We start from the raw sequence: 8438 nt of genomic DNA, 5'->3' as shown, positions 1-8438 counted from the left end.
CTTCTCCCTCTGACCCTCCCCCCTCTCATGTGCTCTCTCTCTCTCAAATAAATAAATAAAATCTTTAAAAAAATAAAAAATAAAAAAATAAAAATAGGACCTTGAGGTCTTCCTAGATTCACAAGAATAATGAAAGGTAAGTCAAAGGGAATAGTTTTAAGTCAAAGTGATTAATAGAATGATACTGCCATTAACAATCATGTGTCTTTGAAGAGGCCCAAACTCAACAAGACCAAAATTAAAGACCTCCTTTCATCACTACTCCCAAACTGCTCTTCCTTAGGTGTTTCTTATCTCAGAGAATGGTATCAACAGATAGGCAAGTTGGAAAAATAGCAGATGTTTTTGATATTTCTCTCTTCCCTTCACCCTCACATTCTCAAATCTGATCAGTTAACTCAATCCTGCCAATTGTTTCTTCCTAAATATATTTCAAATGTGTTGGCTTCTCTCCATCTGCATTATGACCACACTAGTCCAAGCTTTCATTGTCTCTCACCCGTACCACTGCAAAGCCTACCAAATAGGTCTCCCTACATATACTCTTACTCTGGAATTGGTCTGTACTCTTTGATTGCAAATGACAGAAATTCTATCCAAACTTGATTATTTAAAAAAAAAAAAGCAAATATATTCATGGATCACATAATAAAGAGGAAGTGAACTAGATCTGGATGACTAGATCTATGGATTTGCCCAGTTTATTCAGGAATTCAACTTTCTTTCCATCTCTTACTTGTGCTTCCCTCTGTGTTGATTTGATTCTCAGATGCCTGTCCCCAAATGATGGAGGAGTTGCTGATCTTTCCCTTGATGATCTGACCTGGTTTTTATAGATAATAGTCCCAGAGTGACAGGGATTATCTCTTTCCTGAGAGTTTGAGCAGAAGTCCTACAGACAATATTTAGTCCAACTTGAGTCATGTGCCCACCCCTGACCCAAACACTGAGGCCAGAAGAACAGGGAACTCTGATTATTTATATATTAAATGGGTTAAGTGCCCATCCCTGTGATGGGGGATGAGGGAGAGTCAACTCTACTCAAATCACATGGAAGGAGATCCCCACAAGTAGAGGGGTTCTGTTACTGGAAGTGGAGGAAAGGGATAGCGTGCTAGATGAAAAAAAATTCTAACAGAGTTCACTTCCATTCTCACAGCAGTCAGCCATTTTACTTTAACTAATCTCTACATCCAACAAGGGGCTCGAACTCATGACCCTGAGAACAAGAGTCCGATGCTCTACCAACTAAGCCAGCCAGGTGCCCCTATTTTATTCTTTTTAAGTTAAATCTAAATCTCTGGCTTCAAATATTTCTACAGCTTTCTATTACACTTAGAATAAAATTTAAAATCTCTCACAAGGCTGAAAGGCCTTCATGCTCTAAGTCTACCCCACTAGAGTAAAGTTTGTCACTCTCCCTTCATTCTCTGTTCCAGAAACCTTAACTTCTGTTGTTGTTGTTTGTTTGTTTCTTTAACACAACATGCTTCCTCACAATTCACGTCCTTTCCACTGGCCATTGATTCCCCTGGACACATCCATAGTAACTCTATTAAGGAACATCTAGTCATTTTTAGAGCTCAGCTCAGACGTTCCTTCCTTAATGAAGTTTTCCGGACTTCCCAGATCAGGACAGACTTCCTCAGTTAAACTCACTCATGGCACCTGTGCATCTCAGTTGTAATTATATAGTTATTAAGATAATTATTGTCTACTCTCTGATCTCTTCTGTTAGAATGTAAGCTCCATCAGAGCTGAGACTTATCAAGTCATTCACCACTATAGTCCTAGCACCTAACCCAGTGCCTAGAAGAAAGAAAGCGCTCAATTTTTTCCTCAGTAAATGAAGAAATTTTGTGAGGAAGCTAATAAATTTGGTTTTAGACAGACTGAATCTGAAATCATGACAAGGCAAGAAGTTAGAAAATTTATAATAGATAATTATAAATATAAAAATTCCATGGTGAATAGAGTCCAATATTCCATGGGAATGTCTTTCCAAAAAAGAACAAATATCAAAATATCAAAAATGTATGTTGTTTCCCCAAATGAAGATTTATTGTGAATTGATGAATCTGGGAGTATAAAAGCCCTGGTCCATTCTGGAAGTATTTGCTGTCTATACAACTAGTGATTTACTTACAAGCTCATCCCAAACTGGAGTGCCAACCACAGCAGAAAAGGAAGGAAAAATATTGCATACAGAAATCTGAGGTAATTTTAGTTTTATTTACACAAGCCATTCACCTTAGAAACTGAAGTCAGATTTAGAGATTCAAACAGCCTCTGTAATGAGTACATTTCCTACTATCCTTTCCCTTGGTAAACAGGTTTTAGAGACACTAACAGCACAGAATATCTTTCTGAGAAGAGCCCAATGTTCTGCGTCTTTTTTAACATCCTCTTCTCCTCCATACCCACTCTCTGCTAAACACAAAGGTTTTGCTTGTTTGGGGTTATTCTAAGACTGAAGAGTACTTCTCAAGAGAGTAGTCTAAAGGGTGTTTCTGTATTTTCCTTCCTGAGGTGTGTGCAAAGGAAAGAAAAAAAAAACCCTGCCACAGCTACACCCCCATTCAAAACAGTCCAACAATCATTTTTCTTAATATTTAACAGTGAGTAGCTAGAGTCCTAGAACCGTGCTTTAATAAAGAAAAATGAGACTGATGTTTTCAAAAACCAATGCTGGTTATAAAATATAGATACTTGGCTAATTTTTAAAAATATTAAATGTCCAAACAAAGGAAAAAATGATGGGGAGGAGAAAAAAGCACAAGAGAAAGGAAACAGCTGTGCTTTAGTTTTACTCCAAAGTTCAACGAAACCCTTACTAAATTTATAGTTTATGTTGTCAGCAGCAAATGAAAAAACCTTAAGACAAAGAAAGAGAAGCAGATGAGAAACCCTTAGAAGAGAGAGGTTGGGCTGGGAGGAAAGGAAAGAAAAGATGTGAGGCCTTCTTTGAAGCTAAGTTTGGACTTAAACATCTTTTTGTAGCTTATCATCCCAGAATTTTCTCCATACGCAAGCCACATGTGTTGCCTACTACATTTCCAAAGAGCAACAGGGGAATAAAAGATTTAGCATGAGCTGAGAAATAGGTGAGTTTCTCAGCCACTTGTCCACTTGCCTTCTCCATGTTGAACTGTCCTCTTCCCCTTTTTGCTAAAGAGAGACAGTGGGGAGCTCACATAAGCCTAGACGTTGGACAACCACCATAAGCACATTGTATCATGTATGGCCTAAAGGTTCAGCAATGGAGGGAAGGCAGGAAGTACCATGCTAATCAGACCAGCACAGGACTAGATGTTCTGTCCATCTCATTTTTAAGTGTACCTGGGCTGGTCCTTCATTTTTCCAAACCAACCCTTTTTCTGCTTAACGCTTACAATCCCAGACTTAAAAAGTAAATCTTATGAAAGATAAGGCACATTTGGTTAAATCATTAAAGTTGTGTATATCATTGACACTATAGTCTTGTTCAGAAAACAAGTTTTGACATGAAGGAAGGAGTGAGGAGGGAGGACTTGTGAAGGGCCAAGAAAAAGGGCATAGAAGATCAGGCTAGGAGAAGGAGTCGAAGGGCTGGGTACTACCAAGGTGTGGCTATTCTCTAAGATGGCAATGTTATGGCTAAACAATAACACCCCATTCACACATAATTAAAACATCCGGTGGTACAATAATTGCTATATAAGGAAGAGGCTTCTTATGGAACCTGCGATTATAGCCCAAACCCCAAAAAAGATTAAATTTCTTCTGGTTTCACCCATTACAATAATGTTAATGGGGTATTTTGGAAGCTTATCACATATTATATGCATACTGCTATGGCTGAATTATATGCCCTTGAAATTCATATGTTGAAGCCCTAACCCCCAGTGTGCCAGTATTGGAAATGGAACCTTTGCGAGGTAATTAGGGTTAGATGAGGTCGGGAGGGTAAAGTCTGAATCTGCTAGGATTATTGTTCTTTAAGAAGAGATACCAGAGAGCTTGCTGCCTCTCTTTCTACCACAGGAGGACACAGCAAGAAGGCATCCATCTGAAAGCCAGGAAGAGGGCCCTCTCCAGGAACCAAATTGGCTGGCACCTAGACTTTGGATTTCCCAGTCTCCAGGACTGTGAGAATTAGATTTCTGTGGCTTAAGTCTCCCATTCTCTGGTATTTTGTTATGGTAGCCCAAGCTGACTAATACAGATTTTGGTACCAAGAAGTGGGATGCTACTGTAACACCTAAAAATGTGGAAGCAGCTTTGGAACTGCGTATTAGGGTAGAGGTGAGAAGAGTTTTGAAGTACATGCTAAAAATATGGACATTAAAAGCAATTCTGATGACAGCTCAGAAAGAAAAGAGGAGAGCGAGAGAGAAAGCTGCCATATTCTTGGAGAATACATAAAGAACAGTGAACAGAATATTGATAGAAATGTGGACGTTAAAGGCCATTCTGGCAAGGTCTTGGAATGAGGAACAGCTTCCTTATTGAGGAACTGCAGGAAAAGAGACCCTTTTCACAATGGGGCAAAAAAATTGGCTGAATCGTGTTTTATGTTTTGTAGGATGAAGAACTTATAAGCAATGAAACTGGATATTTAGCCAAGGAGGTTTATAAACAAAGTGTTCAAGGAGCAACTAGGTTCTCCTGGCTGCTTAAAGTAAAATGCAAAAGGAAGGAGATGAATTGAAGAAGGAATTGTTAAGCAAACAGGAATCTGGCGCTTTAGAAAATTCAGGCTATCCATATTGCAAAAGAAAGAGAACAGTTGTTCTGAACAGAATCTAAGGGTGTGGCTGAACAACCATTAGATAAAAAGATCATGGGTGTGATTCCTGGATTCAATCAGCCATCTCAGCAGAAACCAGGAATTGAGATGGGATTTTACTGGCAGAAACACTGGCAGCCGGAACTAATGGGGACAGAATAAACAAGACAGAATGAAGGCTGTCAGACTTCCTAGATCCTACAGAACCAGACCATAGAGCTATTCGGCTAAGAATGTGTGGTGGTCTTCAAGAAAAGGGAAGAATGACCCCAAAGACAATTCAAAGATTATCGGGGCTACTTCCTCTCTTCCAAAGGGTGAAGCCACCACTTTTGGTTACAATAAACCAGATGGCTTCTGCCTGAAGCCTTGGGGGTGGGGCTACCCTGAAGAGCCATGGGCTTGGGGCTCCCTGGAGCCTTGAGAGCCAGCCTTGCTTAGCAGAGCTTTAGGGGTGGGACCACCGTGTCAGTGGGTCCAAAATGTAGGACCCTGCCCCTGTGGGTCTGGAAGGTGGGCACTCAGCAAAAGAGATTAAGATTTTATGGAATTTACAATGTTAGGTTTTGACTTGCTTGGCATGCCTCACCTCTTCTTTCTTTTCTATTTCTCTTTTGGAATGGGAAAGTCTATCTTATGCCTCTCCCACCATTGTATTTTGGAAGAACATAATTTGTCTGATTTCACAGGTTTACAGATAGAGAGGGATTTTAAATGATACTTAAATGACTTTGGACCTTAGACTTTAGAGTGGATGCTGGAATGAGTTAAGACTTGGTGCTAATTGGATAGAATTACTGTATTTTGCATGAAATAAAGACATGAATTTGCGGGGGGGGCAGAAGCAGAATGCTATGGACTAAATTGTGTTCCTCCAAAATTCGTATGTTGAAACCCTAATCCCCAGTACGATGATATTTGAAGATGGGACCTTTGGGAGGAACTTAGGGTTAGATGAGGTCATGAGTGCAGTGCCCTAATTTGACAGGATTAATGTCCTTTTCAGAAGAGACACCAGAGAAAACTCCCTGCCTCTCTCTTGACCATGTTAGGACACAGCCAGAAGGCAGCCATCTGCAGACAAGAGGATTCTCATCAGGAACTGAATCTGCCAGCACCTTGATTTTGGACTTTCCAGCCTCCAGAACTGTGAAAATTCTAATTCTATTGTTTAAGTACCCAGTCTATGATATTTTTGTTATGTTAGCTCAAGAAAACTAATACACATATTAATATGTATTATATACATATACTATGATTCATAAATTGCCTCATTCCTACAGAAATAATAACAAGAATGTTCATTGCAGCAGTTTATAATAGAAAAAAAAAGGAACAACACTATATTAGTTTCCTAGAGCTGCTATAATAAAGTACCATACACTTAGCTTAAAGAACAGAAATGTATTATCTCACAATTCTGGAAGCTAGAAGTCTGATATCAAGGTATGAGCAGGACCACGCTTTCCTCTGAAACCTGTAAGGGAATCCTTTGACTCTTCTTAACTTCTGGTGGTTTGCTGGCAATCACTGGCATTCCTTGGTTTGTATTCCAATCTTTCATCTTCACATGGCATTTTCCCTGTGTCTTCATATCATCTTCCCTCTGTACATGTGTCTCTGTGTCCAAATTTCCTCTATTTATAAGGATGCTAGTGATGTTGGATTAGGACCTATCCCAATAACCTCATTTTAACTTGATTACCTCTCTAAAGACCCTATTTCCAAATAAGGTCACGTTCTAAGGTACTGGTGGTTAGGATTTCCGCATATCTTCTGGTTGGAGGAGGACACCATTCAACCCATAACAACCAAAAAAGTTCATCAATAGTGGAAATGGAATTCTATACCCTATAATGGACCACTCTATAGTCATAAAGAAGAAAGGAATTTATAATAACATAGAAATATATACCATCTGGAATAGATTACTAAGTAGAAAAGGTGAGCATTTCAGACCAATATGTATAACATAGTCTGAAAGGCCATGGAATCCTTATCTGAAATCTGGATTTTGTTCTAATGCACCATTTGGAACAAAATTTACCAAAATGTTTAATGGTTGTTAAATTTGGGGAAAGGGTGAGGTTGGAGGGCAAAGGAGGTGCTTTCTCTTTTTTAAATTATACTTTTTATTTTGAGATAATTGTAGACTCACATGCATTTTCAACAAATAATACAGAGATGTCATATACTCTACCCAGGTTTCCCCTCTGGTAACATCTCAAAAAAATATTGTACAATATCACAACCACAATATTGATACAGTGGAGATATAGATTATTTCCATCACCACAAGGATCCCTCAAGTTGTCCTTTTATAGCCACATCTATTTCTCTCCCACCCCCATATCCTCCTTAACCCCTGGCAAACACTAATCTTTTCTCCATTTCTATAACTTTGTCATTTCAAAAATTTTGTATAGATGGAATCCAATAATAAGTAACCTTGGGGTACAGCTTCGTTTCACTCACGTAATTCTCTGGATTTTCATCCAGACTATTGCATGTATTAATAGTTCATTGCTTTTCATTTCTGAGTAGTATTCCATGGTATGGAGATACCACAGTTTGTTTAACCATTCACCTGTGGAAAGGTATCTTTATTAAATATTTTCCAGTTTTGGACTGTTACAAATAAAGGTACTATAAACATTTGTCTACGGGTTTTTGTGTGAACATAACTTCTTGTTCTCTGCGATAAATGCCCACAACTACAATATGTGGGTCATATGGTCATTGCATGTTTAGTTTTTTAAAACACTGCCACATTGTTTTCCAGGGTAACTATACCATTTTATATTTCCACCAACAATGTATGGGGTGATCCAGTTACTTGGCATTTTCTCAAGTTATTTGTCATTTTCTATTTTTTTATTTCAACCATTCTGATAGGTGTGTAATAGTATATCATTGTGGCTTTAATTTGCATTTCCATAAGGGTAAGAGATGTTGACCATTTATTAATGTGCTTATTTATTATCTGTATGTCCTCTTCAGGGATATCTCTCTTCATGTCTTGTTGGAGTGTTTGTTCTTTTACTGTTGAGGTTTTAGGGTTCTCTATATATTCTAGATACTAATCCTTTTTTTAAAATATGTTTGGCAAATATTGTCTCACACCCTGCAACTAGTCTTTTCACTTTCTTAACAAGGTCTTTTGCAGGGGAGCCTGGGTGTCTCAGTTAATTAAATGACCGACTTTTAATTTCAGCTTGGGTCATGATCTTAGGGTCTTGAAATCAAGCAGGTTCTATGCTTGAGATTTTCTCTCTCCCTCTCCCTCTGCCCCTCCTCCCCACCTCCGCTCCCTCACGTGTGCACTCTCTCAAAAAATTTTTTTTAAAAAAAGCAAGGTCTTTTGCAGAGCAAAAGTTTTTCATCTTAATGAGGTCCATTTTATCAATTTTTCTTTTTATAAATTTTACTTTGTGTTTCAAGCCTAAGAACTCTGCCTAACCAAAGAGTTAAAAGCTAAGAGCTCTTTGATCACAAAGATCTATTTTTTCCTGAAAAGCTTTATACTTTTACATTTGACATTTACTTTGTGGTCCATTTTGAGTTAATCTATGTATAAGGTGTGAGACTTATCAAGGCTCATTTTTTTTGCCTGTGGATGTCCAATTGTCCAGTACCATTTGTTGAGAAGTCTATCTTTCCTTAATCCAAT

The sequence above is a fragment of the Phoca vitulina genome, unplaced genomic scaffold, assembly GCF_004348235.1.
Source record: "Phoca vitulina isolate PV1807 unplaced genomic scaffold, GSC_HSeal_1.0 scaffold49, whole genome shotgun sequence".
In the NCBI taxonomy this organism is placed as follows: domain Eukaryota; kingdom Metazoa; phylum Chordata; class Mammalia; order Carnivora; family Phocidae; genus Phoca; species Phoca vitulina.
Note: the sequence above shows the minus strand (reverse complement) of the source record.